Source organism: Mus musculus, chromosome 11, assembly GCF_000001635.26.
Source record: "Mus musculus strain C57BL/6J chromosome 11, GRCm38.p6 C57BL/6J".
NCBI classification, from domain to species: Eukaryota; Metazoa; Chordata; class Mammalia; order Rodentia; family Muridae; genus Mus; species Mus musculus.
Genome location: NC_000077.6, coordinates 112,805,608 through 112,833,214, shown reverse-complemented (window position 1 = coordinate 112,833,214; position 27,607 = coordinate 112,805,608). Strand labels below are relative to the sequence as shown.

At 46.9% G+C, this 27,607-nt stretch overlaps 2 long non-coding RNA genes across 2 annotated transcripts; both read left to right on the top strand.

Annotated features, from left to right (window-relative positions):
• The first annotated feature begins 8,086 nt into the window (after positions 1-8,086).
• On the top strand, positions 8,087-10,250 carry 1700012H19Rik (RIKEN cDNA 1700012H19 gene). The gene is made up of 2 exons (NR_130164.1): positions 8,087-8,302; positions 10,062-10,250. It is a non-coding gene; the product is annotated as an RIKEN cDNA 1700012H19 gene (long non-coding RNA).
• A 12,363-nt stretch (positions 10,251-22,613) lies between these two features.
• On the top strand, positions 22,614-27,489 carry Gm30562. Its single transcript, XR_389117.3, has 3 exons — positions 22,614-22,752; positions 26,354-26,519; positions 27,253-27,489. It is a non-coding gene; the product is annotated as a predicted gene, 30562 (long non-coding RNA).
• Positions 27,490-27,607: the final 118 nt, after the last annotated feature.

The following is a 27,607-nucleotide window of genomic DNA, read 5'->3' as shown; positions in this document are numbered from 1 at the left end:
ACATTTGGCCAGAGGCACTATGCAAATGAAGGCCAGGGGTTACCAAGACAACCACAGCACTGAGAACCTAGTGGGCGCTTCTGCTTGATTGCCCATCCTTGTCTTATCCCCTAAACCACCTCTTGGTTCTTCACCACATCCTAGGAAGTACCCTTACCACTGGAGAGAGATCAAATGCTCTGAGGAGAGAAACACGCCAAGACAAAAGCCCAAGCTAACGAATCACTCTGTTTCTACGTGTACAGGTGCATATGGGAAGGGGGTATGCACACATGTGTGCTTGTGCTTGTAGGGACCAGGGGACAACTTGTCTATCCTTCCTCACCACTGTTTATTTGCCTTCTTTAAAAAAACAAACAAACAAACATTTCTTTTATTGGCTTAGAGCTGGGTGAAGCCATTGGCTTACCAGTGAGCCTCCTATCTCTACCTCTCCAGCCTGTGCCACCACGACTGACATTTTGTTGTTGTTTGAGACAGGGCCCTACGTCCCTAAGAATGGCCTTGAACTCATCATCCCTGAACCCTGGGATTGCAGGTGTGCACCGTGAATGGGCTTGGCCACGCCCACTTTAACTTGCTTTTTTTTTTTTTTTTTTTCCACTGCACATCCCAAGGTTCTTATGCTCCTCAGACAAGCACTGTACCAACTGAGCCATCTCCCCAGCCCCTCCTTCTGTTTCTCCCCCTATGGAAACAGTCCTGTTCTAAGTTACAAAGGGAAGCCAACACATGCAGAAGAGCGACAGTTTATCCATGACTTTATTTCCCAAAATTGGGTAGAGATGAAGAAGCCACCTTCAAATTCTGGTCATCCTTTATTAACTGTCCTGGTCAGATAGGAAGTAGTGAACCTTTATAACCCTCAGCTTTTCCACTCAAAAAAAAAATGGAGTGGGAAATCCCATGGAAAAACCCATCACATGCAACCTACTTTCTAAGCAGGCACATATGTCCCGTATCTGAAGCAGAGATAGAGCCATGGTTATTAAAAGTCTGTGTCCAGTGAGCTGCTGCCATGGTCCAGGCTCCATGGTTAATATTCATGATTCAGCCATCCACTGTCCTCAACCTGGCAGCTTGCGCAGCCGGACGATCCTAAGCCCTTCCTGGCTTCTCAAGTCGTCCTTCCCAAATTGACACCCAGGCCCCAGGCAAATGCTAGATGAGGTCTAAGGTGACCTAAACATCCCTCCACTTTGGACAACTGAACCCCCAGTTTTCTCAAACCCCAGGACTGGGTAGATCTTCAGCCCTGTGTGTACAGGGGTTGGGAGTGGTCCTTAGGATCCCAGGGAAGTAGAGACCATTCCAACAGCTCTGGGGGAGCCCGGAGCAAGCAATGTGGGTCCTGCCTCCTGTGTAAACATAGTAACTAAATATACTGATGGTTTCAGGGCCCACCAGATGGCAAGGAGGATGGGGTGATGTGGTTTCTGTTGCTTCTCCGCCCTTCTTGTTTTCATTTGCCCTCATGCCTGGGGGTAGGACACAGTTTGAGCAGCTCAGGAGGCCCTGGGATGGTCCCAAAGCTTCTGTCCATACAGCCCCCTTCAGGGGTTTGTTCAGTGTCACCCGGTGCGTCCTCACCATCCCATAGCCTTTTCTCCCATAACATATAGTGCCTGAGGATCATTTGTGGCTTCTAAGTCGCTGATTCCCCTTCTCTAAGATGAGCTCTTAGCTTGTAAACATTTGTATCTTGTCAGCCATGACTGCCTCTCAGGATCTGTAGTTGAGCAAATGCATTTATTATGCCTTATCAATCTTTTAATATTTAGTTTCATAATTCTTAACTATGTTCAGGTATGTGTGTCTGCATAGGGGCATAGGATGTGCATGCTGGTGCCTGAAGAGGCCAGAGGTATTAGACATCTTGGAGCTGGACTTAAGGAAGCTTTCCAGCCACTTGCCATGGGTGCTGGGACCCAAACTCAGGTCTTCTGGAAGAGCCAGAAGTCATCTTAACCTCTGAGCCACCTCTCTAACCTCTCATTGTACTACTTTTTAAGATAGAATCTTCTATAGTCCAGGCTGGTCTCGGACTCTGTGCAGCTGTAGAGGACCCTGAGCTTCTGATCCTGTTATACTTCTGAGCTCTGGAAGTAGAGGTGAGAAGCGTGACGCCTGAGTTAGGCAGGGCTTCAGAGCAAACCCAGAGCTTTGCGCATGCTAGACAAGTACTCTGCCTGGTAGAGCACGTCCTCAGCCCCAGCAATGTGTTTTTGAATGAAATCATGCACATGTGTCTCTCCGGGGCGAGGTAAAGCATGGAAGTCGGGTCCTGTGCATGAATTTCCCAATGTCTGGAGGCTATCAGTTGTTCTGTTTCCAAAATCTGGGCAACACAGTTCAAAATGGAGATCTCCATACAAAAGCTTTTTTTTTTTTTTTTTTTTTTTAATGGAAAACTGTTTCTTGCTTAAGCGGGAAGACCTATAAATAAATGTTCTAGAGCCTTTAAGTGCACACAATCACCCAGCTTGTCTCAGTCAGTCATTTATTGAGGGGCAGCCTCTAACCAAGCGGAGACATCAGCTGTTTCTGAAACTTTGACACGGAGTGGAGTGTCCCTCAGAACACATCTCTGGTTCAAGCCTCCACCCCTGCCCATCTCTCTGTCTTACGAGAGGACAGAGCTGCTGACTGGCCTCTGGCTGCTCCTCCTTTGGATACTGCTCTAATGGAAACCTCTTCCCCCTTTCCATATTTTCATATCTCTCCATTCTCAGAAGGGAATGTGCCTTAGGGTTCATTTTATACATGTGGCTTTTTACTACACTTTGGTGACAATAACAGAGGAAAGAGTTGTACCTAGTATCTCTGGAAGTGTCCCCTCATCTTGTGTTTCCCAAGGAAAATAGCAAGGAGGGTAAGAAAGACAGAGAGACATCAGAAGGGAGAGAAGAATGGAGGAGAAGGGGGAGGAAAAAGGGGAGGAGGGGGAGGATAGGGAAGAGGAGGGGGAGGAGGAAGGAGAGGAAGGAGAGAAGGAGGGGGAAGAGAAGGAAGGAGAAGAAGGGGAAGAGAAGGAGGGAGAGGAGGGGGGAGGAGGAAGAGGAGGAGGAGTTGAAGGATGGACAGGAGAGAGGAGAGGAGCTATCTTACCATATTAAGCCATCTGCTGTGTTTCTAGAGAACAGGAAAGGATGGCTCTCAGCCTGATCGCCTTTCTTCTCACTTCTACCTTGGCTAAAATTCCAGTCCATTTCTAGAAGCCTGTACTCTTCTGACCCTTCTCATGGCTGACAATCACACTTTGATGTCTTCTGCATGTGTGAGCATGCATCAGGGAGCTAAAACGAGGAGGTTGGATGGGGCACACTATGCAGGGTGCTCCCTATTTTAAAGAATGAAGGTTTAGCTTCAATCCAAAGAGCATATCCCGTGGAAGAGACTTGGTTCATGGCCTTTACAGTGGCCTCTGGGGCCTCAAGGGACCACTCTTCTCTGATTCATGTCCCTCCACATGGCATCTCAGCAGGGTCAGCTTCAGAAGTGTGAATATTGCCCATCTCTCTTACTACATGGTGGTGAGTTTTACTACTCAGGGACCTGCTGATCTGGTCACTCTCTTCTTCTACTTTTCCTCCTCCTCCTCCTCCTCCTCCTCCTCCTCCTCCTCCTCCTCCTCCTCCTCCTCCTCCTCCTCCTCCTCCTCCTCCTTCTCCGTTTTGAGACAGTATTGGATGTAACCCAGACTGACTTTGAAATCAGCTATCTATCCAAGGATAACTTTGACTTGGCCTCAAAAGTACATCACCACGTGTGTTTTATACAGTGCTGGGAATCACCACCCAGGGCTTTGGGTTTGATCCATACATGTTAGGCTCACTGAGCCATATCCCCATCTTGATAGTAATGAATGGAAGTGTGAGAATGAATGAGCGTGTGAACAACTTGGAGAACTTAGTTTGAACACTGACCTAGCTCTCTCCATTTAGTAGTGCAGCTGTCCAAGATGAGATTCAAAAGTGAGACCCTTATCTAATAAACTGTCCAGGACAGAAAAGGTTAAAATTTCCTGTCATAAAGCATACTAGCTAGCTCCTTGGCGACTCAAAGGACTTTATCCTGTCTAGACTTGGTAACTGTGGATCTGGCACGGGCAGGGTAGGTATTACTTTGAAGCCTTCCTGATGTGAGTCTGAGCAGTGCTTCCCCACAGTCATGGAGAGCAAAGGTGTCCCAGTTTGCAAAAGCAAGACTTGCATTTCAAAGAGCAGGTCCAACTGAACACGCGACAGCCACGGGAAAGAAAATAGCACAGGCAACTTAACTACCACCAACTTTGACCAAAACCAAAGCTCATCTCTCATGAGCACTTAATAGCATAGGAATTTTCTCCTGGGGGTGGGGTGGGGTGGGTCTGAGAGGGGCTAGGTCTAGAAAAGGCTGGGAAGGCAACCCTGCCATCTCCAGAGAGAGACAAGGCCTGGGGTTTATAGCCCTATAAAGCTCCGCTTATCAACAGCCACTTCCTCCCGGCAACTTTCATCTTTTTACATTATTTGCCCTGCAACTTCTTAAGCCTGAAAGGACCTTGGAGTTGAAAAAAAAAATCTTCCAAAGATAGGATATACTTGAATTTGAGCCGGAGAAGCAGAGCAAAGGTAACTGGTGGAGAACCTGAAAGTCAGACATTGCCTGTGGGCGGAGAGAAGTCCATCCAAAAATTCTCCAGACATTTCTAGAATATACTAGATGTGTTTGGGTCCCAGAATCTTACATTTTTATCTATAGTTCCTGCTTTGAGCTCTCTTTTGGTCCTCGATGCTGATGTGTACCTGCATTCTATATGTAAATATGTACGCACCTGTGTATAGCGTCCAGAGGTCAACACTTGGGTGTCTCCTCTAATTCCTCTTTATTTTGAGACAGGTTCTCTCCCTGACTAGACTGGCTAGTCAGTGAGCTCCAGGGATCTGCCTGGCTCAACACACCCAGAGCCAGGGATACAGATGTGTGCTGATGTGCCTGGCTTTTCACACGGGTGCTGAAGATTCAAAGTCCCTAATCTTGGTGTGACAAATGTAGTACTGACTGAGGCAAGTCCCCAGCTCTGTTGGCTTTAGAATCTAGAAAAGGTCCTATAAGTGTGTAAGCACCTTGTATAGGAGTCAGGGCTCTGATGGGGAGGGCTTGAAGAGTCATCGCAAAAAATACAAAGTGGTTGTGGTTTGGTAAGTTGGGGAGTCACCTACATAGGAAGTCCAGCACCAACCCGACCCCTGACCCCCAAATGCCATCCCTGCTTCCCAAGAGTGTTGCTGACTCTGATGGAGGTGCTTCCTTCAGGGTCTCAGGTTTAGCGTCTGTGAACAGGGACAGCTGAGTGGGAGGATGCATCCCATCCAACCCCCGAAATGCCCCTGTCTGCTGTGTGGCTGATTCCATGGCCAGGGCTGTAGAGAGCAGCATGCCCCCACTTTTGTATAAGTTGACTCATAAGATTCTTTGTAAAAATGACCTATGTCCCTAGTATACAGAGGGGTGACAATGATGGTATATGCAAAGGTGTGTGTGTGTGGCCCTCAATACATAGTGTCTGAGCTGTGTATATATAAACTTGAGTCACGGTCTGCCTTCATGCTTTGCTGTATTACTACATAGCTGTGAGAGTGGCTTTTACGATCTAATACCCCAGGAGCATGCACTGGAAGGTAGGGCTTTGAGGACCAGCATCCAGGCACACATGTAATGTTTGCATCTCAAGGACTGAAAAGTACCAGGTCTACATATCGGGTTAAGAGGGGCTCTTAGGCGAAAGGAGGTATGGGTTTGCTGAAAGATCAGAACCCCTTTCCCTCTCTTCCTTCCTGCATTAGGCCCCACCCCCACCCGTCAATCTTCTTCCTACCTTGCCTTGTCACACCGTGAACCAAGGGCATAGAACATCTGACCTGACCCTTGTTTACTGCAGCTGAACTGCAACTGTGGCCTCGGAGAAGCCAGAAGGCCTGAATTAAAGGCTGTTACTGAAGCCAGGAGGTTGCAATCAGGAGTTGGCTGGTGAGGCTACGGGTCACCAGCAGGGTCACCCTTGACTTATTTCCATGTCCGCCTGTCCTGTCAGGAGGTCTGAGAGGCACTGAAAGCAAACAGAGCTCGGAGTCCCAATACGAAACAATTTGTGACCTTCTCTGGGGCTAGAGAATTTGTGACATCAACCCCCCGGGGATGCTTGAAACAGTAGAGTACAAATCTTCATTGCTCTGGGCTCCTCTCAACTTCCTGTATGTCTGCAGATCTGTACAAAGCATGTATGTCCTGGTGTGAGCCTGTGACAGTGGAGGGGAGCGAGCTTTCAAAGGAAACAAAAGCTGATAAACATCTTGTGTGTACACTGGGGAATTCATACAGACTTTCCCCCTGTTCTGTCTCTGTGTCCCTTGCTCTTTTGTTGGGAGGCTTGAAGGAGCCATCTTGAATAGCGTGGCTAATAAACAAGCAGATCAGCCTGCCTCCCTGTCACTCAGCTGTCTTGACCAACCAATCACTATCAGATCTGATCAGGGTGGGAGGGCCAGGAAGGAGAACTTGTTTGGAATCAGCCTTGAAGGGGATGAAGGGAACAGCCATTGTCCTCCTGTCTATTTTGCTCTCTGGCCCTGCTTGGCAGCTTCATGCTTGGTGTCATTCTTTGACAGGGGAATCTCCTCTGACTAATGGGTCCTTTAAAGACTGGAAGGTCCCTGCTAGCATTAGGAGCCTCTCCTAGATCTTTAGAAGCTGTCCCTCTGTACTTTTAATATGCATGGTACCTCACCTATTGACTTCATAGAATGGATTGATTTACATATTGCTTTGCATGTGATTTGCATCACATTAGGTTATTCCTTCTTCCAATGAATATTTATCAGCAGTCACATACCATGGAAGATGCTATATAATGTGAACTTCGGAATAAGATGCAAAATCCTCTATGCCAAACCTTTGTCGCTTTTTACTCCCAGCCTCTAGCCTTTTTCCAGCATGCTAATCCATTTCCCCGCCTACTTTTTGGGGGGGACAATTTTTTATTTTTGTGGGGGGAGACAATTTCTTAATAAAAGATGATCTTGAGATAATGGCTGGTACCTGAGAAATCAGAAACACTGGCCCTTCAAGACATTTTCCCAGTAACATTGTGGACTTATTTAGGAGTTTCCTTTTAGATCCAACAGGAGTCTAGTGTCTGGCTTTCATGAGCCTTGGGAACACAGCAGAAGCAACCAGGACTTTATCCCTCTTAATGTTGAAGAAGTCAAAGTGGAGCTATGGATCTTAGGAAGAATGTTCCAAACATTATTTTACAGTTCCTCCTCCCCGAACCTCCACCTTAGACAAGCTTAAGCACAATTGGAAGCTACATGAGATTCGATGCAATGTCTATTTTCCAGATTCTGTTTTGTTCCAGGGCTCTGTTGCCTGAAGGAAGAGACACAGTGAAAAAGTTGCCTGCGAGAGCTCACAGTGTGTCTTCTCCATCCATATGTTACTCTCCTGTATCCATTTGAAGGTGCTGTCCTTGCCTGATGGCCGTGTTATGCCTGTAAGCTTGTACAATGCATCTGTCCTAATTGCTTCAGAGAATCCCCTACTGGCAGATCATGGACCCTGTAGGAGACGATGCCATTGTAGATGTCAGATTGGTCCTGATCTTGCTTTTGCAACAAATCCACTCAGGACGATGAATTGCAGGATCCAAAAGGATGACTAGCAAAGCCCTCTTCCAAATGGCAAGGCTAAGATCTGGCTCTCTCCTTCTCCTCATCACTCCATCTTGGAGTCCTTGGCCTCGAGTCACATGAACCGGAGTTTGCAAGCTGTTTCAGTGGTCCAGCTGCAATGTCACTTCGGCCCTTGTTCCAGGACTCTGTAACAGCACAGCACAATTGTAAGGAAGACTGGGAATTGGGGATAGGTTATGACCAAAATCCTACATACCTCACTGTGGGCCCCAGAGGAGTCATCTTCCATAGCCTTCATTACCTCCTCCACTGAAAAATGGGGATAATGCCCTCTAGACTGTAGGGCTCCTGTGTTAACACTGATAACAATAACACTGACAGAATGTTTAGAATCACCTAGGAAACAGCCTGTTGTCATGACCATGACCATGACCATGACCATGACCATGATGGAGTCTCTAGACTGGGTAAATTCGGGTGGGAAATCCCAATCTAAATATGGGCAGCACCATGGGCTGAAATCCTGGACACAATGAAAAAGAGAAACTACACACTGGGACCAGAAGATCCTGCCATCTAAGATCCTGCCACCCTAAGATCCTGCCATCTCGCCTTCCTCACCGTCACAGGTTGTCTCCCTCAAACCTGAGCCCAAAGAAACCTTTCTGAAGTTGCTTTTGTAAGATAACTTTCTCAGAGCAATGAGAAAATCATCCCATGCCATCTCGTGAGGGTCAAAGAGAATCTACTTCGGAAGGTACCCCTCAACACAGTGCCAGGCACAGACAGGAGCCACAGGAGTGCTCCCCGTTCCTCCTCCCTGCTAGTTTCTTGTTAAGCCCGTAGGGAAAGATGAGGCAGAACGGGTCACAGATGGTTTTAATTGGGTGATCCAGGATATGCAAAGATACCCTGTGGATTCCTGGCCTGTCTTCTCAAGACAAATTAGTACCATGTAACTGTTTGAAAAGAACAGGTTCTCCTAGTCCACTCTGTGTCCTTCCTAAGGTTTTGGGTCTGTGTCATAAGAATAAAGGACACTGCCTATGAACACTAGGATGCTGAATTTTAAAGCCATAGTAGTTGGCTGGATGGCTCTTGTGAGCTGCACAGAGAGAGGGGCAAGAGGCACGGCCTTCAGATTAGGAACCCCGTGCCAGGAGCTGACTCAGTGTGCCTTTGTTTATTGGGGAAGCTGGAGGTGGGTGGAGGTTGTGTGTACAGATGGGCTGTCTCTGACTCAAGTCTCTAAGGTTTGGGAAACACTCTTTGGAAAGGCTTGGCTGACACCTAGGCTGCACATGTCCTGTGACACAGACACAGACGGAGACACAGACACAACACATACAGAGACACAGACAGACACACACACACATACACTAAATAAATAAATGCAATAAAAAATAAGAAGAAAAACATACTATGTGCTACAAATAATACAAATTGAATGGTAGTGGTGGTGGTTTTAAAATTTAATTGTTGGAGATTAGCGAGATGGCTCCGTTTCAAAAAATACTTGCTCCTCTTCTGGAAGAGTTTGGACCTCAGCGCCTACATCAGATAGGGCTTTAAACAACTGCCAACTCCAGGTCCAGGTATCCTGATTCTCTCTGGCAGCATCCAGGGACACCTGCACACACGTGGGGCACCCCCACCACCACCCACACACACATAATTTTAAAAATCAAAATAAATCATCGAAAGAAAATTATCTTTGTGAGAGCTGGGTGTGGTGGCGCACACCTTTAAACCCAGCACTTGCAAGGCAGAGGCAGGGGAAGCTCTGAGTTTGAAGCCAGCCTGGTCTATAAGGTGAGTTTCAGGACAGCCAGATCTGTTACACAGAGAAAGCCTGATATATATATATATATATATATATATAACTAGAAAAAAAGGTATTTGATGGTACAGGGCTAGCTTTGTAAGGATGTTCCCCCTGACTTCTCTGCACTCCCTTCCTTGGCTACTGTCTTAGTCAGGGTTTCTATTCCTGCACAAACATCATGACCAAGAAGCAGTTGGGGAGGAAAGGGTTTATTCAGCTTACACTTCCATACTGCTGTTCATCACCAAGGAAGTCAGGACTGGAACTTAAACAGGTCAGGAAGCAGGAGCTGATGCAGAGGCCATGGAGGGATGTTCTTTACTGGCTTGCTTCCCCTGGCTTGCTCAGCCTGCTCTCTTACAGAACCAAGACTACCAGCCCAGAGATGGCACCACCCACAAGGGGCCTTTCCCCCTTGATCACTAATTGAGAAAATGCCTTACAGTTGGATCTCATGGAGGCATTTCCTCAACTGAAGCTCCTTTCTCTGTGGTAACTCCAGCTGTGTCAAGTTGACACAAAACCAGCCAGGACAGGTACTTACTGAGTTTTCATCCTTCTAGATACAGCACAGCATCAGCAGCTCTGGGCATCAATCAGCTCCACTCCAGACAAGAGGAGTAGAGAACTTCACGGCACCCATGCTCGGCATCCCCTTTTACCAGGACAACAAAAGTCCATTCTAAAACATGAACTAGGAAACAGCCTACAATTGATCTCAAGTGAAGCCAATAAAACCTAGCTTTAGTGTCAAGGTTGGAGTTTCTGAATCCCCTGCCTCTTTCTCTAATACATCTGGGAAATGGAAGAGATGTCTAAAGACAAGAGAAAAAAAAAACAAAAAAACACTATCCAATGTCCAGAGATGCATTTTGCTCTGTTTCAGGCAGTGTGAACTGCTCTGCCACAGCCAGCCACTACATATCTAAAGCCACCCATGTTGAGTTTGCCCAATTTCCAACTTGTGTCCTACAGCTCAGGGACTGATCAGGGCCCCTCAGGATCCAGCGCTGATGCAGTAGTGCCAAGGGCAGGTGTAGGTGGCTGGAAGGTCAATCTGACTAATTATGTTAGGGAATCAAAAGGGTAAAATCAGGTTCCCATGTAGAAATCAGAGTTAACCACACTGTCTAGGACTCGACCAGGTCTCGGCTAGGGGATTTCCACATCTGCTTTAACAGGTATGGGTGAAAACTGACTTCAGTGACTGATGTGTGGAGGAGGGGAAGTGGGTACAAAATCCCGCCCTGACAAGAAGTTAATCGTAACTGATGGCTGCTGGGGGGAGGAAAGCCAGGGTCCCCACACATTAATGGAGTGACACTGGGTATATTAACTCCATTCCAGCCAGGCAGTGGTGGTGCACACCTTTAATCTCAGCACTATGGGAGGCAGAGGCAGGTAGATTTCTGAGATTGAGGCCAGCCTGGTCTACAGAGTGAGTTCCAGGACAGCCAGGGCTACGCAGAGAAACCCTGTCTCGAAAACAAAACAAAACAAAACAAAACAAAACAAAACAAAACAAAACAAAATAAAAAAACCTCCACACCAGGGCAGGCCTGATCCGTAGGAGACTTGGCCAATGTGAATCTGACTATGTTTTTGTTTTTATTTTTTTGAGAGAGAATTTGAAGTTGGGTAGGTGGGCAGGTAAGGAAGAAATCTGGAAGGAGTTTAAGGGGGGCATGATCAAAATAAATTGTATAAAATTCTCAAAGAATAAATAAAAACTTTAAAAACCCTGTTTTGGGTCATTGCTTCATTCAGCTACTAAAACATTAGTTTTTTTTTTTTTTCTTCTCCCTTCTGTATTCTGTGATAATAGAAATGAAAGCTCAAGAATTGTAAAGAATCATTCAAAGATACCCAGTACAACTCTATTTTTTAAAAGTGACAACTTTTATTTTGTAATACCCATGGCACATATCCAATAGTAAGGCTCACTGCAGACATTGCTAATCACCAGGAATATTTCACCATTCCTACGGCAGACATTGCTAATCAACCACAGATGATCTTATTCTGATTTATGACTTCATCATTTACATAAAATGCATTAGGAATCAACCACCAACCCACTCGGTTTACTTGCTGACTTTCAGTAGAAGCTATGTGATACATGTTGGTCAGCAAAATCTCTCAGCCTTACTGAAATAGATCTTAAAATTAAGACAGGATTACGGTTTTCTAAGGTGAAGAACTTACATTCAAATATATTTTATTTCCGCCTCACATCATCAAAATTTCTCCGGGAGGCTATGAGGTCACAGACTCTGTGGTACCGTCCTGATTGCCTTGTGATGCTATAAGCTGCACGGCTTAGGCATTGACCTGACTTGGGCACCACAAATGAAGAAACGTCAAAGGTGGGTGTGGTGGCGCACACCTTTAATCCCAGCACTTGGGAGGCAGAGACAGGTGGATTTCTGAGTTCTAGGCCAGCCTGGTCTACAGAACCAGTTCCAGGACATCCAGGGTGACACAGAGAAACCCTGTCTTGAAAAACAAAAACAAAAAACAAAAAACAAAAACAAGTGACAGACACACAGACAGAGAAGTTAGTGGGCCAAGTACTTCAATGGAGACACAGCTTAGAAATTCAATGTGTGAGCCTGAAAGAGGTAGGTTGGGTAATCTAGGTGGGGGTCTTTGTAGGGGAGCAGTCTCTAGGATGAGGAAGCTGTGGTTGATATTGTGTTCACACTGTCGATACCTGTATGTAGAAAAGGAAAGGCCTTGCCATATTCCTATGTGTCTGAGGCATTGGGGTCCTTGAAGTGGCTGAGCTCATGTTAATAATACACAGTCACTCAGGACTTCATCCACTGCTACCACAGCACTCAAATTGTCTATAGAGAAACATGAAAGTCTACTCAAGGAGTTCCCTGGAATGGAAGGAGCTGGTGACAAAGAATATATGCCTTCTCTTTTCAGGGTCGCTAACTGGTTTTGTTTTTTGTTTTTTCCTAAAGCCATGGTTACTGGTGGATAGGATGTCTTATATAAGGGAACCTCATCCCAGAGTTACTGCCCGTGCAGTGCAATCTCTTCTTTCCCATGAGGGGTAGGTGACATACACCTGGCCTGGGGATTTGATCCCCATGAGGCCCAGATATAGGGGCTTAGAAGACTGTTCAAATGGAAAATAGGATGAAAAACCTGAGAATTCCAAGCCTTTGGACTAGGTAATAACAGTAGCAAGGAGCTGATTTGGAAGACTCTGGTCAGAAGGCATGATGGCCTTCTGGTGGTTAAAGGTCACCAGGTAATTAAACAGTAGCTGGTGGGGAGCCAATTAGAACATCCGAGGCACCAGCAAACCACACGCCTCCTATCTGCCCTCTCAGGGATTATCTTTAAGTCTCTATGGCTTCCAACAGAGTGAGTGATGGGGTAGCTGAAATTTGCACATGTTTGAGTAGCGCGAACTTCATTTGCATGCTACTGTTACACTCCAGAGGGACTTTGAGTTCAGGTGTGAGCATTGCAGCACTCTTCCAGTCTCTGGCTGAGGAGGTAGACATCCTGTGGGATATTTAGTGATTCTTATGAATCAATATGAAAGTAGCAGTTGATAGATCACAGGCTTCTTACTCTTGCAGGCATTATTCTAAGAACATTGGATAAGAATATTTAGGCCTCTTAGCCCTTTAAGACAAGGACTACTGTCAGCCCCTCTATTTATAGCCCAGAAAATGAAACCCAGAGACATCAAACAAACTTCACCAAGTCCCATGACTTACAATGGAATCTGGATTTGAACCCAAGTTTCATGGTTTCAAAGCCAGTAACCAAGATCCAATATGTTACTGTCTCTTTTGCCTGTTAAGTACACTAAGTGGTTTTGAGACAGGTAGCTCAGGTCAGCTTTGTACTTGCTGTGTAGCCTAGGATAATACTGAACTCCTTAAGAGTCCAAGAGCGTATGCCACTCCCAGCAAGGACAGTAACTGTTGTCTAACATCTGTTTATCATGAATCAAGATAAAAAGATTTCCCCCACTTAAACAGCACGGCTGCTTCTAGGTACCAATCTTCATCCTAATTAGTTTGATTTTCTGTCACTTTGGAGTCTCTTCCAAGTCCTGAAGGCAACAGTCTCTGGGTCTTCCTTCCTTCCTTCCTTCCTTCCTTCCTTCCTTCCTTCCTTCCTTCCTCCCTCCCTCCCTCCCTCCTTCCCTCCCTCCCCTCCCTCCCTTCCTTCCTCCTTCCTTCCTTCTTTCCATCCTTCCTTCCTGGAATAAAGATTGCATGTGTGTGTGTGTGTGTGTGTGTGTGTGTGTGTGTGTGTGTGTGTGTGTGTGAGTGTGCGTATATTTGGGGATAGGTAGGAGGGAATCCCCTTGGAGGTCAAAAGACAGTGTCAGAGTCTCTGGAGCTGGAGTGACAGAAGATTGTGACCTGTCATGTAGGTACTGGGAACCGAACCCCTGTCCTCTGCAAGAGCAGTAAGTGTTCTTAACCTCGGAGTCACCTCTGCATCCCCCTCAGCTTGTTTTCATGGAGTTCTTTTTAGTGGTCCTTCTCCTTCCTGATCATGTCCACAACACCAGCATTCCGAGGGAGAAAGACTCCAGCTAAGGAGTCACAGTTGTTGTTTTCAACTCCCTTTGATCCTATTTTGTGGTTGACTTGGCGAAAGTCCACATCTGTCACCAACAAGCTTTCAAGAGGCTGTACCTCAAAGCTCAGATCATATTTGACCTTTGCATACCCAGGTCCAGAGCTTCTCCTTCTCTTCAGCTCTTGGGAGTTCATTTTGCTCTGCGTTTTTCTTCTTGCTCTCTGTCCCTCATCCCTGTGCCTCCACCCCTGCCTCCCTCCCTCTCCACAATAATACTTCAGCCTCGGGAAGGACCCTGGTCTGGTAAAGTGGCTGCACCACATATGCCGCCCTCTAATCCTTCCTGTGTTTGCTGTAGGTATGGCGGTTCTCCAAGACAAATTATCAATGTTGTGGAGGAGGTCATGGGGTGTCATTCTGGTGGGGGATGGGAAGGGAGATGGCTCTCAGGAAGCACTCCTGCAGCCTGCCTCTGCCTCTTGGCCTGATTGGTGCTTGTTTGAGGCTACAATGCCCTACCCGGAGCCCCCAAGCTGGGACCTGGCAGAAGGGTGAGGAAGAGAGGAGTTTAACCGACTGGTCCTGTCATTTGATGAAGGCAAAACTCATATGGGGCAGGCCTCAGGCAACAGATGTTGGTGGAGGACCTGCCAAGACTGTGTGGAGGGGCAAGGGAGTGATGGGTGTGTTACTTGACACGGGAGGATTAGGGAAACCATGAGGAAGCATGTCTCGTCCCTTCATGCCGTGACACCTCCGGGAAGTGAATTATGGGGGCCGAAGAGCACAGTCCAGGCACAGACAAGAGTAGAGGCTAAGGTCAGGCAGCTTGAATGAGGCCTTTGCTTTCCTCTTCCCCACCAACCACAACCCCCCACTCTCCTGCTGGGCCGATTGGCAGGCGTGGTGAGAAGCATTGTGAGGGCTGCAAAATCAAAAGCAGGCTTCCTATGATGGAATAGCTGCCTTGGGGTTGTCTTCCCTTGTTCTGCCCAGTGTTAGCCTGCCCCGCCCATCTTCGCGTTGATAAGGATTGTGTTGTGATGCCCAAAGCTTTTTCCTGGACTTTGCAAATGAAGTCGTATGGAAGGCAGCCAATGGGTCCAACCATCTGTCTTTGTTGATGGCACAAGGGAGTCTTTAGGGGGGGGAAAAAAAACACTATTCAACAGGCTCAGGTCCTTAAAGGGAACAGGCAAAGGGACCATGGAAATCTAAGACTGGCTTAGTGAGAACCAGGCAACAAGTGGGAGAGAAATGGGCTGAATTCCATCTCTGCTTTCTCTCCCTTTGTGCTAGGTCGGCTTGGTCTCTGCACTTTCCTGACATTGGCGCAAAGCAGGAGCTTCAAGCTCTATGTCTGCATCCCTCTTATCTTTGAAATGGTGTTGGGGAAAGCAGAGGATAATAGAAGACATGAAAGACGAGCCGAGCCGTGTAGAAGACTTGGAAGACCAGCCTTGGGTACTTTGGGAAACAATCCCAGGATTCCTCTTTCTTTCCTTAGCTAGCATATCCTCCTTGGGGAGGGGAAAGAGAAACCAACCATTGCTGAATCCAGTGAAGCCATGGAAACGCTCTAGGCTGGGAGATTCTGGAAGGAAAGAGAGGGTAGGACTTACCCCCATGGAGTGAAGCACGCCTCTTAGATAAATCATGGCTGACTCCTATAATTCTAACCTTTTGCTAGTGGAGAGCCTAAGAGGGAGTTGTTAGCTTTCCCAATGCCCTGATAAAAATACACGAGGGAAACAGGAGGAAAGACTTATTTGGGTTCATTGGGTCAAAGGTTCCAGTTCGTGATGGACTGTGTCTGTTGCTTCTAGGGCATGAGGAAGGAGAGCATGAGACATGGGTGAGGTGGAGCAAAACTGCTCACCTCACTGGGGCCAGGAAATAGAGAGTGCTCATGATATTGGGGCTCCTCCTTCATCTTTCATTGCAGCTGAGCACCCCATCCTATTGGGAGCTATTATCTGCATTTGGAGCAGATCTAGGACCACATACCAGTCAACTCTGGGACCATCCTCATGGACACACCCAGCAGTATGCTTTCGTAATCTCCACCTGTCTTCCATTCAGTGAAGCTTACAGTCAGGATTAGCCATCACAAGGAGGGAAAGAGGGGGGGGGGGCTGGGGAGAGACAAAAAAGAGAAAGAACTGGCTAGAAAATAAAACAAACAAAACAGAACAAAAACCAGCTTGCAGTGAGAACCTGAATGTGAAAAGAGATGGAGTAGTAGGTAGCTGAGATGAAGATGAAGGAGAGAGAGAGAGAGAGAATGAGAATGAATGAGGAGGGGCAAGACAATAGATGCCCAGGTAGGATGCTACCCTAGAAGATCTGCTCTTTGTGGACCAGCTCCCAGACTTAATGTTCCATGCTACAGCTGGAAATAGTTTACAGACTCTAAAGGGAACATTTCACTCAGATGGAAGGGACTCTGAGTGTTCAGACAGCTCCCCTTAGTTTTTCCTACTTTCTTAGGAATCTGACCAATGATTTGTACCGTGTCCTTGGACTGAGTAGGCTATCTTAAGATTGGGAAGACCAGGTTGGGAGAACAGTGTCAAAACCTGCCCCACTGGGCTGGAGAAATGCCTCAGTGGTTAAGAGCATTGACTACTCTTCCAAAGGTCTTGAGTTCGATTCCCAGCAACCACATGGCAGTTCACAACTATCTGCAACTCCAGTTCCAGGGAATCTGACGCCCTCACACACCAATGCACATACAATAAAAATAAATGATTTTTGCTGGGCGGTGGTGGCACACGCCTTTAATCCCAGCACTTGGGAGGCAGAGGCAGGGGAATTTCTGAGTTCAAGGTCAGCCTGGTCTACAGAGTGAGTTCCAGGACAGCTAGGACTACACAGAGAAACGCTGTCTTGAACGCCACCCCCCCCAAAAACCCCAAAACCCAAAAACCAAAAAAACCAAAAGCAAAACAAACAAACATAAAAACCCCTGCCCCACTCTGCAACAACAGGACTGAGCCAAGGGCTCTTACTGTTACTACTTGGCACTATTTATTGCCAGGATCCTCCCAAAAGATGCTGATTCCATTAGATTGCAAAGGCATTCTAGAAATTGCTACAAATCGGTAAACTCGACTCTAGATGTGTTCCTTTTCTATAACAAAGCATACCAAGGCTGCACAGTTTAAACAACAGAAATGTACTTTTTTGTCAGTTCCCAAGGCTGGATGTCTATGGTCAAGGTTCAGTACCTGATGGTCTTGCTTATTCTGAGGCCTCTGGATGACTTCTCTCTATGTTTTAGTGTAAGGTTATTGTAGTTCCAAGTGCTGGGGTCTAAGTGGGGGATGACTTTGGTGTGGTCCATGCTTTGATTTAAAGTAAATGCTAACATTATCACTACTGCTTACACTGGACCTGTTGCATGTGGATACAAAGTCTGTACACTTTCCTTGTCCTAAACCAAGCCATTCTTTCTTGTGGGATAGGAGTTCTCCTTATCACCATCTTCATGTTATATGGAGACACTGAGGCTGAGGAGTCTTGTGAACTTCCCTATGACTGAAAGCTTCAGAGTATCCTCTCAGGTTTGGTTCACAGACTAACCCAAGCTTTTGCAGCCAAAGACAAGGAGACAAGATGCTGCATCATTGATGGGGTGGGCTCTGTGCTATACACTGTATAACATTAAGAAACATCTCTGACTCCTACCCACTGGAATCTAAGGAGGTACTGTGCTCCCCCACTGTGACATGAGACATGGTTAAGTGTTGCCTTACAAGCCCAAATCACCCACAATTGAGACCCCTCGACTCTGTACACTTGACTGACACAATACTGACCACACTGTCCTGACGTTGAGACTCTTCTAACACAGTCTCCATGAGGTATTTTCCATCTGTCCCGCATATCTTTTCTGAACTTTGATTATCTTTGACTAGGATGCCTGAGGTCTAGAGAGGTGGCCCCGTCAGAGCTTATGAGCATTTGCTGCTCTGACAGAAGACCAAGGTTCTCTTCCCAGCATCCACCTGGCACCCCACAATTGCCTGTAACTGAAGTTTGAAGAGATCCAATGATGTCATTTTCTCGTCTCTGTGGACCCTCGCAAGCACATGATACACATAAACTCACACATGAACATGCCCATATACCTAAATTTAAAAAGTTAACGTGACTCTTTAACAAAACAAAATGAAAACTAGGATGAGCTAAGAATGAAGTTACAAAGCTTTGACTAAATCTGGAGCCTATATTACTACTACAATTATTAATTAGTAATTGTACTACTGATAAAATTATTAATAGTGTTATCAATTGATGGTAGCCATCATTTATTTGGCATTTTCTTTGTTCCAGAGCCCCTAATAGACACTTAGAATTAATTAACTCTACCTTTCGCTAACTCTGAATACCTTGGTCACCTGATACTTGTTGCCTTCAGTGTACGGCTGAACAAGGGATCATAGACCATCATAACTGGGAGCGTTGAGAGCATTGGGGGGTGTACTGGAAAGATAGCTCAGTGGCTAAGAACACTTGTTAGACTTGTAAAGGACCCAGACTCAGTTCCTAGCACCAACATGCAGCTCAGGAACACCATAATTCCAGTGCCAGGAAATCCGACTGTCTTCTGACCTCCATGGGTATCAGGCACTCATGTGGATGTGGGGCACGTCCATACACGCAGGTGAAACACTCACACAAAGAAAATCAAATTAAAAAGATGAGAACTAGGGGGTCAGACAGATCGTTGGGGTAAAGGTTCTCCCACCCACATGTTAGAAGGATTAAACCAACGCTTGAACATTGTCTTCTAATGCCCACATATCATGTACTTCATGATGTGACCTACACACACACACACACACACACACACACACACACACACACACACATTCCTCACTCTGACCTTTTTGTACCTTTCTGTAAATTCACTTCTTTCTCGATTCTGAGAACTGGATGAGCGCACACTTCAAATGTCAGATACTGCCATATCACCCAGCAAAAGGCCATAGCTAATTGACTAGCCTGCTGATAGTGTACGGCGGTGCCAGTCTCCCTGAACTGGCTTGAACAACACAGGATAGTAGTATCAATTCTTCCATTTGGGGGCCAGATGTTTAGGGCAATACTGGCTAACACCATAGCTGCTGGCCACCTATGGCTGCTTCAGTTTATTAGAATAAAATTAACATTTCAATTCTGCAGTGATCTAAGGACTATGTTGCTGTACTGCCCCCCTTCCTCCTGCCCCCATGGTTTCAGTATTTGACAGTGTGGATGAAGACTGGATAGGGATGCTCCTGAACTTGGGGCTTGGGGGTTTGTCAGTTTGGGGTACATACTTCTGATACACCATCAGCTTTTTATAAGCTATTCAGAACCAACCTTTAGCTGTTAGCTAATTGACAGTGTTCGATGTCTCCTAGAAGGTTTGAATGATGAATAGGAGACCCAGGAAGCGAAAGGGACTTTGAAGTTGACCCAGAGAGGTTATCTAACTGCCCCCCTGGGGAGGAGTCAGACTGGTTGGCCTTTGACAGATGGGACTTGTTTTCTCCTGGGGCATAAAGGAAGGAAGAAACTGGGTAGGGTGTGCTGAGTCTGAATTTAGGTGGAGTAGCCCTGAGCTACCCCCTCTGGAGAAAGAGAGCAGAGAGGGTCTGAGAGGAAGACAAACCTCTGTGAGCTAACCCTCCTTGAGAATGGGCTACAAGCTGACAAAAACCCACACAGGTGGGCATCCTGGAAGTGGTGAGGGCCCAGCTGAGGTGCGGGGACCATGGAGTCATACTGACAACAGTCCAGTGATAGTGGGTGGGGGACCTTCGGGGGAGGCATGTGTCCTGAACTTTCTTTGCGTGGTGTGCACCTTCTGACATTTGTCATTGAGAAGTCTGATGCCCACGTGGACCCTAGGAATCTCATTTCCATAACCCTGGCACTTTGGAGGCTGAGGCAGGAGGATCGCTGTGAGTTTAAAGCCAATCTGAGCTCTAGTGAGCTCCTCACCAGCCCAGGCTACAATGAGACCTGTATCTCCAAACGAAACCAAACCAAAACAGAAGAGATTCTGAGGTCAAAATCCAAATGGGTGAATAACAGGACCATGAAATTTTTACTTTCCTCCTCTTGCTCTCTCCTGGTCCTCCACCCTAGCAAAGTTTCTTCAAGCTTCTTTTCAAAATTGAAAAGTAATGAAAGGAGGAGTTCCTCTATCCGAGGTCAGGGAAAAGGCAGTTCAGCTACCCTGGGCTGGCGGCCCTCCCCAGCCCAGCCCAAAATGCCTAGCTCACATCCATGTTTATTCTTTCTGTAGCTGGGGTCAGAGTAGACACAGCCCTGCCTCTGGAATTAGCAGCAGCAGCTTACACCTTCTAAGTCTCCTTGGTAGGTGACCTTGACAAGCAGGTAAACCAGATTCCTGGTAACTACATGCACCTCTCCGTCTTTATAATGATTCCCCAACTGACCAATCAGAAAACTTGGGAAGTAGAGGAAAAAGAAATAGGAATGTCTCCCCCTGGATTTTTCTCCCTGGGTCCAAAGTATTTACATTCAGATTTGCATATGATTTGCATATAATTTGTGTCTGCCTACAAAGCCTGTCTGTTGTTGAGATAATGTGGAAACTAAAGTTGATTCATAGCATGTCCCACACCCCTCCGCCCCTATCTTCTCTGACCCCGTGCACTCAGATGCAAGGTGGAAGTGTCAAGCTCTTTGGGGACAGGTTGAACCTTTGGGACAGTTAGGCCTGAGATCACATGCCTTCTGTAGAGGCCACACTGCATGACATTGTACACTTTATTGTTGCTAAACATTTTGGAAAGAAAAAGACCCTGGGGTAAGGCTGCCTGGAGGATTGGAAGTAGTAATAAATCGAGGAGTGAACTTGGCTGAACTGGAAAGAGAATGGCTAGCAGGATAAGCCAACCAAGCAAAGGCAAAGTTTGAGAAAATTCATTAATGACTCCCACTTACATCCATTCAAAGCGCCAACAGTGGGGGCCAGGCCATATTTATATGTCTAACACATGCAGGGACCAGATCATCCCTAGCTCTATGTGGCTAACTAGCTCCATGTTATAGATGCGTGCACAGACTTGCAAAGTGTAATTAGCACAGTATAATTAACTTACTCCAAGTCACGAAAACACCCCCACCCCCACCCCCACTCCAGGCCTCTAGAGGGGCTGGAGATGAGGTCTGGATGTTCCAGGTTTCAGAAAGAAGAAAGAGTGTGCTAAGCTGCGGCTGGGCTTTCAATACCCTGTCTTTCTCTTGGCGCTACGGTTAGTGTTGATGGAGAACTACCTTTCCGGCAAGAACTAACTAAGCTGGTGACAGTGACCTAGTGGCTGAGCTCCAGCCCGCTGGCATTGACCAGCATGCTGTGCAGAATGTGGGGTTGACAGCACACACAATGGCAGAGATGAGTCACTCAATGGCTCATCCCCGAGAATCCATCAGAGCTGCAACTGAGTGATGTCCTGAGAATACCGCTTACAGGGGGAAGCCCTGGGCCACGCTGTGGCAGTGCGGTGAACGGGAAATGCCAAGGAAAAATTGTCCTCACACGGCTGCAGCACCTTGGTTTCTGTCCAGTCCAAATTGGCTTCGTCTGAGTTGGGACTGTCTCTCTAGCTTTTATTTACCTTAGGACATATTTTATTTGGTGGATCGGGGAGGACACCGGCCTTTCCAGAATGAGGCAGCAGCTGGGAAGTGAAGGGGGGTGTGACTGAGAACAAGCCTTGCCCGAGTGAAGGGCACAGAAGTAATTAATGAAAGATGGCGAGGGCGTGCGCTCCTATTGGCTGCCACAGTGTGAGAAACTTTCCAGTGCCGAGGCAGTGTTGTCGAGGAGAGAGTGTTGTCATCTGAATTCATTTGCATGACAATGAGCCAAACTCTTATTATGCATAGGGATGCTAATGGGCACCAGCTACCGTGCAGTTCCATGGGAAAGCTGCTTCCCCTGAGGAGGCAGCCTCTTCCTCCTCCCCCATCCCGCCTCTCCTCCTCCCCTCCCCTCCCCTTTCCAAATCCAAACACCTCCCCACCTACTCACCCCCTGCAGGGTGGAACGCTAGATCCCTCAACCTGTGGAATACTCCCCTCTTCTCAGGGCCTATGTTCTAAGTGCTACAAGAGAGAAGGGATACTTTCCGGAAACTTCCCAGACCCACGGTTCCCCCACTCCCACCGCTCACAGGAGATGACCAAGATGGAAGTCCAAATGAAGTAAACCAGGGAGGGGATCCTTAATAGCGCTAGACCTTCCTTGCTGTAATAGCTGATTTGGGTGGGAGCACCGCCGCCGGAGGGAGAGCAGGCAGAGAGGAAAAGACACCACGGTGTGCGGTTAGCTATGGAGTACCAGGGGGAAAAGGTATAGGCAAAGAGGGCATCGGTTCACTCCCCTCCCTGCCCCCACCGGACCTTGAAACCTGTCAGGCAGCCGGGCTGTACTCTAGCTTTCCCAGCAGCCCTGCCTTGAAGAAAAAAAAAAAAAAAAAAAAAAAAAAAAAGGCTTGAACTTGGCCGGGTACAGAGCCCTGTCTAGCTCCCACCACTACCTCTGGGAACGCTGTAGAATCCAGGGCAGGGCTGGAAGCCAGGTTATTTGGATTCCAATGCCATCCCCGCTGTTTACTGACCACCTGACTTCCAGTCCGGGATCATTTTGCTCTGGCTTCTTTACAGGTGAAACAGAAAACAAACGGGGGTTTCTAGATTGGGCTGTTGCTTGGTACATTTGGGGGGATATTGTCAGCATCCAGTGGGGGTTAGGTATCACTATCTCTCTTTCTTCTCTCACTAGCTTCTTCGCATCTCTTAGGTCAGTGGTCCTCATTTGGGGGGGGGGTGTCAAAGGACCCTTTCACAGGGGTCTCCTAAGACCATTCTGCATCTCAGATATTTACATTACAATTCATACCAGTAGCAACACTGCACTTATGAAGTAGCAATGAAAATAATTTCGTGGCTGGGTGTCGCCAGGACATGAGGAACTGCATTAAAAGGTCTCAGTGTTAGGAAAGTTGAGAGCCACTGTCTTAGGTGGTCATTCCAATTCAGGTCATAGATGTCACTGACCAGCCGCCTGCCCTTTGGCTTTTGTCACATCACCCCCTTTGCCATGCAGGTGCAAGATCTCACCCCCTGAGACTGTGCAAGTGCCTGCCCCTCCCCAGGAAGGGACTGTCCTTGCTAGGTTGCTGTAAGTTCCACAGGGCTTAGTTTGATTGTGTCTCAGGGTATGGAATGCTTTTCTCTCCCAGCATAAGATTCCATTGCAGGAGTAGAAGCTGTTGCTTCATTAAAGGAACTTCTGAGTTTTCTCTTGTTGCCTTGCAATGACTCCAAGAACAGCTCCCTTGCAAGGCTTATGATCTACCCACAGGCTGGAAGGAAGGGTCCCCGACAGGGCAGCTACACTTTTCATAGATTAAAAACAAAGCCAATCTTCCCCCAAAAGCTCTTTATTAGCTGAGCATAGCGGCCCAGGCTGATGATCTTACACTGGGAGCCAAGGCAGGAGAGTCAGTACCAGCTCAAAGCCAACCAGGGCTACATGGCAAGTTCCAGAGTAGTTTGGGCTGTACAAGGAGAACCTGTTTCAGAACAGAAAGTCAAAACAAAATGTAATGACAAAAACCAAAAGCAACGTACATTAAACCAAACAAAACCTCCTTGCTCCATTTGGAGACATATAAATGCTGCCTAACTCACACTGGCTTTGAGCATTTAAAAATAGAAATTCTCCAAGACCTTTGTCAGAAGGGCTGGGTGGGGTGGGGGTGGGGCATTGACAAGCCAAGAGTGCTGTGGTAGATGATCAACGGGTGAGACTTGAACAAGATTCCTGATGGAGATGCTGAGGCAAGTGGAGACCCTCTTTGCCTTCCTGCATCAGTAGCTCTTATATGTGTGTTTTTTTTTCTCCAGGTATCCATTGATTGATTGGTACTAATATTTAGGTAGATAGCTAGAAGATAATTTATTTGGCCTGCACCTTGCTATGGTCTTATAGGTGGGTCTCCTATACCCCAGGCTAGCCCACAGTTTGCTATATGAGGGAAATGGCCTTGAACGTCAGGTCCTCCTGCCTCCACTTTTCTTGCTGTAGCACTACACCCAGTTCACCTACAAGATGCTTAGTCAATGCAAGCTATTGGAAGCCCCCCAAAACAAATGCTTATGAATTGTGCTTACCAATAACCAGAATACCAAGTCAGCTGAGGAACTAGTAGCCAGGGATCAGAAAAATTCAAATGAGTTTCTGGGGAGGTGGCTCAATCAATCTGCATTGTGCTGAGTTTGGATCCCTAGCACCTAGGCTGCATGTGATGGTTGGTGTGCCTCTAATCCCAGTGAGGGAGGCAGGTGCAGGAGGACCCGGGGGCTTACAAGCTAGCCAGTCTAACTCAACTGATGACTCTGTATCCAATATAAGATGAATTGACCCTTGGGGGATGGCACACAAGGTTGACCTCTGACCTCTGTGGGCATGTACATATATGGGCATGCGTGCATGAATGAACGGACATACACACACTTTTCTGAGTTTTTCTCGGGTCAGTTCCACCAGGGTGGAGGTGAGCTAGAGTGTGAGACTCGGTTACAGCGTTTGTAGGAATCAAACAGGATATTTGCACACAATAGGAAAACAGCTAAGAATATTGACCCTAACTTTTATGGCTTATTACGAACAATAAACGTAATTTCTACTTTCCAGACATGCAGCTCCCTAAGCCTCCACCCTCCGCCTCCGTTGTGTGAAACGTGGGATGCGTTTGTTTGACTGTTCTCTGGGAGCCCTGTTATAAATTAGCCAGGCTTTGCTATGGCCTCAGTCAACATCTAGCTGAACAGTATAAATAATAACTTTGATTCCAATTTGCAGACAGAAGGCCTAATTGCCTCCAGACTGTACAGCTGTCTGCCCTCCTCAGTCTCTGCAGACCCTGCCCCTCACCTCCTCGGGCTCCTTTCCTGCAATGGGTCCCACTTGTTTCTGTGGAGCTGGGCTATGAGTAGGAGGGAAGGTAGTTCCCAGGTGGTTCCCAGAGCAGCCATGGTGAAGAAAGATCTGGAGAGTGAGGCAACAGAGGTGGCAAAATCCAGATGCACTTCAGACCCTGTTTTGGTAAGGGCTCTGTTAGATCTGCTCACAAAACAGGATTAGTAATACCAGGTAGAAGGTTAGAACCTGCGTTTGCACAGACTCCACACAAAAGCTGAAGGTTGACCTGCATCCTGCTGCCTGCCAGGCCCAGGCTATTTCCCCCTACATCCTTCAGAAATCTAGGAGTGGTTTCTTCTCACAAAAGAATTGGAATTTCCAGGTGAAAGAAGAGAAAGGGGGAGCCTTTGCAACCTCACCAAGTTTCCTAATTTTTAGAGTGTCGAACGGTCTGCCTTGCGAGTTATGCTGATTCATGCCTGTGATCCCAGCACTAGAAAGGGAGGGAGGCAAGGGGGAAAGAAAAGAAAGAAGATGAAAAAGAGGGAGCGAGGGAGGAAGGAGGGAAGCAAGCTAAAGGGGAAGGAAGGAGAGACTTCTTAACCAGAGAGCATGTCACAAGGTCTACTTTATTTCACATTTTACTCTCTGGTTCTCTGCATTCATCAGAATTGAACATGGTTAAAAACAACCACATATCGGGCTAGAGAGTTGACTCTGGTTGAAGAGTGACTGTTGCTCTTCCAGGAAGAGGAGCTTGGCTCCCAGCCCTTACATGGCAAATCACAGAGGTTTGCAATTCCAGCTCCAGGGGATCTGACCACCTCTTATGGCTGCCAAGGACACCTGTAGATATACGTGTGCACGCACATAATCTCACGTGCATGCATTTATATAGTTTTATGCATATGTACATAACATACATAGATACCATATTCATGCGTGTGTATACTTTTATGTCTTAATCAAGATATAAAGTGGGTTAGCACAGGCAGAGAAATTCCTAAAAGAAATTCAAGGCTGGAATAACTCTAACTCTAACTCTAACTCTAACTCTAACTCTAACTCTAACTCTAACTCTAACTCTAACTCTAACTCTAACTCTAACTCTAACTCTAACTCTAACTCTATACACACACACACACACACACACACACACACACACAGAGAGAGAGAGAGAGAGAGAGAGAGAGAGAGAGAGAGAGAGCCACTAATGACTAAGATGAATGAGCACAGAGAAACTGGTATATCTCTATAAAGTTATGACAGGATGAATCAGAAGGACGAGAGTCCCTGTCCCTCTTGGCACATTACTTTTCCTTTCTGAATCCTTTGTAGAAATGTGAACGCGAGCAACTGGCACCGTTCTACCTGTGCTTTTGATGGCCCCGATGGTGTTTACAAAGGTGACCACAAAGCGATGCTGCTCTTTGCTGTGGCAGCAAAGGTGAACGCAGCATCATCCCTGAAGGCTCCAGCGTGGCCTCCTGGGAGGCAGGGTCAGGTAAAGAGAGCCTGGGATGTGCTGCAGGCATGACAGGGAAAAGGGGCAGCCGAGAGCTCTGGGTGCAGAAGAGAAGCTGACTTAGGAGAGAGGCTCCTTGAAAGCCCTGACTCACAGGAGGTTGTGGGGTGAGTGGGAGGGCAGTCCAGAGGATTAGCAGGGTGCTCACTCGCATACAGCCCCAGCCCTGGATTATCAGCAAGGAGTGGCCCGTTTTTGTGGTTTTGTCTTAATCAAGATGCAAAGTGGGTTAACATAGGCAGAGAAATCCCCCAAAGAATTTTAAAGCTGGAATAACAAAAATTGAATCCCTCCCTCCGTGTATGTTCACACGTGTGTGGGTGCACTGTGTGCATATGCATACATATGTGTGGAGGCTGAGGATTGATACCAGGCATCATACTGCATAATTCTGCCTTATCCATAAGGACAGGGTTTTCCCATCAAACCCAGATTTGGTTGGCCTCTTAGCCAGCTTGTTCTGGGGATCCCCTCTCTCCACATTCAGAAGCTACAATTACAGGTGGGTTGCTATACCCACACTGCAATAATGTGGGTTTTTGGTGTGTGTGTGTGTGTGTGTGTGTGTGTGTGTGTGTGTGTGTGTGTGTGTATCAGATGCTCTTGTGGCAATCTCTCCAACCCCAAGATTGTATTTTATTATGTAAATGTTGGCCAGGGTGGCAGTGAGCCTTTGAAGTATTTTGTGATGGTTTGTATATGCTTGGCCCAGGGAATAGGAGGTGTGGCCTTGTTGGAGCAGGTGTGTCACTGTGGGTATGGCTTTAAGACCCTCATCCTAGCTGCCTGGAGGTCAGTATCCTGCTAGCAGCCTTCAGATGAAGATGTAGAACTCTCAGCTCCTCTTGCACCATGCCTGCCTACATGCTGCCATGTTCCTGCTTTGATGATAATGGACTGAACCTCTGAACCTGTAAGCCAGCTCCAATTAAATGTTGTCCTTTATAAGAGTTGCCTTGGTCATGGTGTCTCTTCACAGCAGTAAAGGCCTAACTAAGACATATTTTAACAGGGAATCAGTGTAAACAGAACTGTTTTAGAACGACTGATCTTTGGGTAGCATTCAA